Here is a 6,804-nt window from a genome sequence, read left to right on the forward strand (position 1 = left end):
AAACTTTATTGCACGACATAAAATTGTACAAATGGCGGACTTAATGCCTTAAGGCATTCTCTACCAGTCAACCATTGGATTAAACAGAAACTTTAGAAACGCCATTAGAAATTATCAGTTGTTTCGGTTTCAGGGGTCACGGTTCTAACCTAACCTAACTTACTTTCCACTAGCAGTTTCATTTCGAGGGGGATCACAGTTCTAACCTATCCTACTTTCCGATAGCAGTTTCATTTTGAGGGGGTCACAGTTCTAATCTAACCTAACCTACTTTCTGATGGTAGTGTTATTTTGCAGGGGATCACAGTTCTTACCTAACCTAACCTACTTTCTGATAGCAGTTTCATTTTACAGGGGGTCACAGTTCTAACCTAACCTAACCTAACCTACTTTCTGATAGCAGTTTCATTTTCCAGGGGGTCACAGTTCTAACCTAACCTAACCTAATTTCTGTTAGCAGTTTCATTTTCCAATGGATCACAGTTCTAACCTAACCTAACCTACTTTCTGGTAGCGGTTTCATTTTCCAGGGGATCACAGTTCTAACCTAACCTACTTTCTGATAGCGGTTTCATTTTCCAGGGGGTCACAGTTCTAACCTAACCTAACCTACTTTTTGATAGCAGTTTCATTTTCCAGGGGGTTATAGTTCTAACCTAACCTACTTTCTGATAGCAGTCTCTGTGATCATTACGTATTCCGATGATTCTGACAAACCATATTATGGAAATTGACTTTTCTGGTAGCTAATTTGGATGTCAAATGATGTTATGGAATGTAGTAATTACAGATTTCGATGATTCTGACAAATGACATTATGGAAACTGACTTTATGGGAAACAAAGTTTCTGGCACGTGATTAATATAGTAAACAATGATTATGGCATAAGATGTTAGGAGAAACAATATTATGGTTGTTGAATAGGATGGCAAATAAAATTATGGCAAATGAAATTCTGGCAAATGGGGGCATCCCCGCCGAAGGAGCTCAAGAATGGACAATTATAGTGCGGAGTTTAGAGTCGCCGGTGTCCATAGGCTACGCAGACAGCTTAGCTAGTAGTTAGGTACCTATTTAAAAAAACTTTGTACCAAGACGGCTACCTTTTCCTGAAAAACATGTTTTATGAGTTACCTGGGTTGTATGGTTAGTTAGATAATAAAACTCGTATAACCCGGCGACCTTCAAATCAAGGGTGAACAGGCATCTGGGCGAGCTCACTCCATCGTAGGCCACGTCTTTGCCTTTGGCCAGTCTGTGATCAAGAGTAAGCCCAATAATAATAAAAAAAACTCAAATTCCTCTTTGATTTAAAATTAAAAGAAAATTATAGTTATCAACTTTTCGTAACCTTTATAGGCAATGTGGTAGATCAAAAGAAGGGAATCTTAAGTACATTTCCTTTTTTTAGCTCATATTAAAAACAACTAGGTACCTATACCTGCTTCCCTACAGCTCATACCGTTTAATATTGAATATTCTTAACATAAAAACCTTGAACTTAATTCCATACTCACGCTTACATTATATCTATAAAGATGCCCATGTCAAATAAATTCGTGATTCCATGTAATAATACATAATTACTTAATCCATTGTAATGCAACACTTAATTTGCAATTGAATAAAAATTTGCATGTAATCGTAAAAAGAATCATACCGTCCCTTTCTCTCCAGCGGATTCTTCATAGATTAGAGCGAGACGGATGCAGCGCAAGTGTTGCGTTGCATAGGGAGCATGCCTATTGCAACGCAGGGGGGCGGAGCTTGTTGCGTGCGATCCGGCGCTGTGATTGGTGGATACTAGTTGGAAAGTGGGGTGTCAATGTGCTTCAACTGAAAGTTTGTAGAAGTTTTTAGTTAGAAAACTTGAGAAATTATACAAAATTTTCTTTTTTGATCTATCTTGAAGACGGGTATGGAATATTTTAGGCTTTAGTTTTTTACAAGTCTTTTTATGACACTTAGATAGTTTAAAACTACTTATCTACTTGTCAAGATAATATTGTATCTAAAAAATATTTAAAAATACAATCGATATTTAACGTAGTAAGGTAAGTAATTTTTATGTAGGTACAAAAATTGTCTGAGAAGTGACATTGATTTAAAAGGTGAATCTATTTAAAATTAAGAACACAAAACTAAGGCACGATTAAGGTCAAGTTTCTGGCTCTCCACATATTTGTAAGATTAGCCCAACTTTGGCTAGGTACTAATCCTTACCATATAAACTAATAATATAGATACCTACCTAGGTACTAGACGACAGTGGGATATGGATTTAATTGTGGCATTTGTGGCGTAGGCGAGAGGTTGGCATGGCAACCTGTTACTGCAATGTCACAATTTCATTTTCTTTCAACCCCTTATTTGACAAAAGTGGCACTGAAATTTGAGTAGTTTTATGTGCTCTGCCTACTATATGTGTGTATGTATACTTACTTCTGTCGCTGGATTCTGTGTCTACTTAGTTTGGCTCCTAACTTTTGAAACTAATTTTATTGGGGTTAGGATACATAGTACAATGGTCCATACAAGCCGATTCCCTAAAATTGATTACTAGTTAAGTACCTAATGTTTAGGTAGGTTTATTTTTGCTCAGTGTTGCCTAGCAGAAATTTTCACCAGCCGCCACTGATAGGTACCTACCTGTAGGTACCTGTAGGTAGGTACCTACTTAACCTACCTAAATATCACACTCATGGATATGGTCAGCATGTCATTTTTCATGTAAGCTCCTACATTTCGTCGTTTCAGTTTGTATTGTTGCCTCACAAGTCATAGGTACCTTCCATATCTTAATAACGATATAGGTAGGCAAAATGTCAATCCGTCACCCTCTAATTGGATTTCTTATAACAGGTAGGTTAGGTACTATTAGGTTTTTATTTAATTTTATCGTAAGAGACACGTATTAAATAAAAATAAATAAATATTTTTTTTTTATTTATCAACTCACAAAGGATTCCGAATTTTACACTAAAATTAACTAAATTAGCAGTTTAATAGGTGAGACAAGATCTTGAAAAATCCTTTGTTTAGACCTGTATTACCTACAGATCACCATAATTATAGAGGTATATTAGGCAAACGATCATACAAAGGGCATAATGGTAAGCAATTAGATACCTACTGTCGTCCATGGATGCAGCAAGACCCGTAGAAGCATGCAGAAGTGCATTGCGTTGCAGTCCTATAAGATTTGGAGGTGTAAATCTTATATCGACCCGAAAGTACGAATGTAAAAAAAATTAGGCTACAGTTAGATTTTGTCGAATTCGAAACCTCGATGTAGGTTGCTATGTATTGTAGAATTACCTATAGACTTTAAAATACCAATTCTACTAGCATTAGGTTTCTTCAATTCCTACCTCGAGGTATCTGTAATTTTATTTTATGGCGATTATGGTGGGATAGTTTTTGAAATTAAGTTTCTAAGAAGTAAGCCTTAAACATACTACACCTAAAGCGACTAGTTCATATTGACCCAAGTTTGTCACATAGTCATAGTTTGGCTTCAATATATAAACATATTTTGCCTTAGAACTGAACACATGAACGAAGGTATGTTACATCTGAACTACGTAATATGATAAATATTATTCTACCAAGAGATTTAGTGGCACACAGGTATTTAGGTATAGGAATTTAGGAAGTGGCAATAGGTATTATAAAACCACTCATTTTGCGAACGTGACGTGAGTTGTAATTTACATTTTCTTATTGGAATTCTTTTTTTCTTGTCTGCTTATCCTTAAAGGAATTATTCTGACTAAATTGTATGATTGAACTATTCTACTTAAATAGATGTCCACTATTTCTGAAACCTCTTGCACTCATTATAACGCGAATGCATCTTACATGGATCACCAATAGGTACACCCAATTGGACTACTGGTCTGGTGCATACAGGGCAGGGATACGTTTTACACGGTGATGGATATGGATAACCTTATAGGTAATAATAAGGTAAATATTAAATAGGTAAGAAATGTGATTAAAACTTGTAAGTACATATGTAATTAGGTATTGCAACACATATTTAAATTACCTGTATGATTTTTATGGATGCCATAATTTCCACATATATTATTTAATACCTATTTTCAGTACAGATAGTGCTTTTTTTACGCACTAGTGTGAGAAGTGACTCATTTCTTGTCAGGTCCAAACTTCGGAGGGCCATCTATACTGAAACCCGTCGTACGATACACGTGCGAAAAGGAAATTCGGAACGCATGTCGATTTAAATTACTCCCTTTGGTCGTGTTTTAATTTATCACCACTTGTTTCGAACTTCCTTTTTTCCGCACTTGTATCGTAATGTACTATTTCAATTGCACCAAATAGTTGCCTATGTATCGAATCAAAAGCAACACTTTTTATATTAACTCTAAGATGCAAATAAAATTCAAATAGGTAAGTCTGTAAGTGTCATATTCAGTGCCGTTGATATCGAGTCCACTTGACTAGTCGTATGTGATTTTTTCTACTCCCGAACTGTTATTCGTCATTTACAGGGTCGTGCATAGATCTTTAAAACCCTACATAAAAGTCTATTCCCAAAGCCAGCGTCCGCCGGCTTTCAGCGCATGCGCGCAGTACCTATCGAAAAAACTGAAAACGCATTGTTTGGCTCTGTAACCATGGCAACGCATTGTTATAACGATACTGCGTGCGTGCGCGGGAAGGCTTTGGGCAGCTGAGCTGACAGTGCAAACCTTTGCGTCAAAATAAAGGAAACAGTGTGAATTTCACAAAAGTTATTCAAGAAAACTATTAAAAACCAAGTGCATGGTCGTAGAAAAAGTATTGTATGCAACGGTGTTTAACTGAGTCAAAATATACTCGTGGCGTCTTAATAACAATTTTCGGCTTCGCCTCAAATTGTTACCCACGCCACTCGTCTTTTTTGATCCCCTTTAAACGCCTGTTGCATAAAATACTATTTCGCTACATACAAAATCCCCCATGTAACGAGCTACGCTCGTAGCCCGTAGCACATAGTGGTATTTAATGTGTCAAATTCTTGAAAACCATGCGTCAGTATTTAGTCCGTGTTTACTTATACTATCGCATAGCGGCTTGAATTACCTACTTAAATTATTATTATTTATCCTCTTCTAACAAAATATGTACATAAGTCATGGGACAGACAAAGACAAACGATTATTAGCTTATTTGGGCTTAAAAAGCATATACTTATGAATAACTTTATTACTTACTAGATAAGTATGTGATGTATCTATGTATTTAATTAGCAAATACCTACCGAATACAGGTAATAGGTGAAATGAGGCCTATTACGTCCCGGCCACGACATTAAGCGCGACAGCGGTGAGCGGCAGTCATACGTGCGAATGAAAAGTCCCATCGCTGTCTCGCTCCAATGTATGACCGCCGCTCACCGCTCTCGCGCTTAGACCAGTGTCGTGGCCGGGCCGTTAAAATACCTGTAATAAGAGGTTTCTCCATGCAGACAATGTCTCCATTTTCCTCTCTTCTAGGTTTGTACCAAAAGCGGTTTCAGGATTGTCCACTTGAGTTTTACTTCAGTATACTTATTGTTTCAGGGCAGATATAGGTATCTAATAAGTAGAGAATGTAGAAAACTTATTAGTAATTTCGTAAATCTTATTGGATGTTTAGCTTATCCGCTTACTTACAAATTACCTTCAAATATTAGATTTAATCACGATATGGACCGGATGCGGCAGTTATAAAAAAAAATACATTTTTGTCTTGCCTGAACAAATACATCGTAGTTGTTAAATGATTTTTTTTAAATAGTATTATCTGCCATAATTACCTAAATTTGATTTGACTGTAGGTATTTATTTTGACCCAACCTCACCAGGTTTTCATAAATTGTGTTTAAATCAATATTACGATACTAATTTGCCGTCAGATTGCAGCACTGTCACACATACTAAACCATAGAGAAACTTAAAATGTATACTACCTTATACAAGAATTTGACAAGTTTTGATTATGATATGACATTGACGCATCAAAACCAAATCGAAACGGATTGTTTACATATGGCCTACCGTGAACCATGTTCGCAGTGTCGCTTCCTTGTCACACTTATTTGCGAATTTAAAAGTGCGACAAAGAGGCTAGATGCCGTGCCGAACATGTTTCGTAGTAGCACCTCAATGTGCCAGCGGCGCCCTCTTGAGAAATATTCCTATTCAGCGATTTCTAAAAGGACAACAAAAAGGCAAAAGAAAGGCAAAAGGAAAGCAAAAGAAACCGCGACAGAATTTCATGAGCAATAGATACAGTAATAGAGTATTTTTGTATATTTAATCAGATAGGAATATCTACAATAACACACTTTTACATAAGCAAACGGACACGTGAAACAACAAATATAAACTAAAGTGGCGCAACTACGATGGCTGTGAAACTAAAATGCCTTGTAGAAACCAACCAATAGAGGGCGCTGTACTCAAGTAAATTATGTTCTAGTTTTTTTTTTGTTTGATAAATAACGATATACTTATGTCTGGACTTATGTATGGATTATTTTTTTAATCTTTCTAAAAATATATTTATTTGAGCTGTACCAAAATGCCTGGATTGTGGACAATAGGATTTCTGTTTGTTGTAAAATTTAAAGACCACACCTTATATCATGTTCATTTTAGGCATCATATTATGTGGGTATTAATTTCAAATCTGCTCATTTACCTAACTACCTAAATACTAAATCCTAAGTACTTTGTGCAAAACTAAGTAATTAACGTTAAGTCTAAGGGCCAGTTGCATCAACCATATGAACCACATTTGACAGACAC

This window comes from Leguminivora glycinivorella, chromosome 2, assembly GCF_023078275.1.
Source record: "Leguminivora glycinivorella isolate SPB_JAAS2020 chromosome 2, LegGlyc_1.1, whole genome shotgun sequence".
NCBI lineage: Eukaryota > Metazoa > Arthropoda > Insecta > Lepidoptera > Tortricidae > Leguminivora > Leguminivora glycinivorella.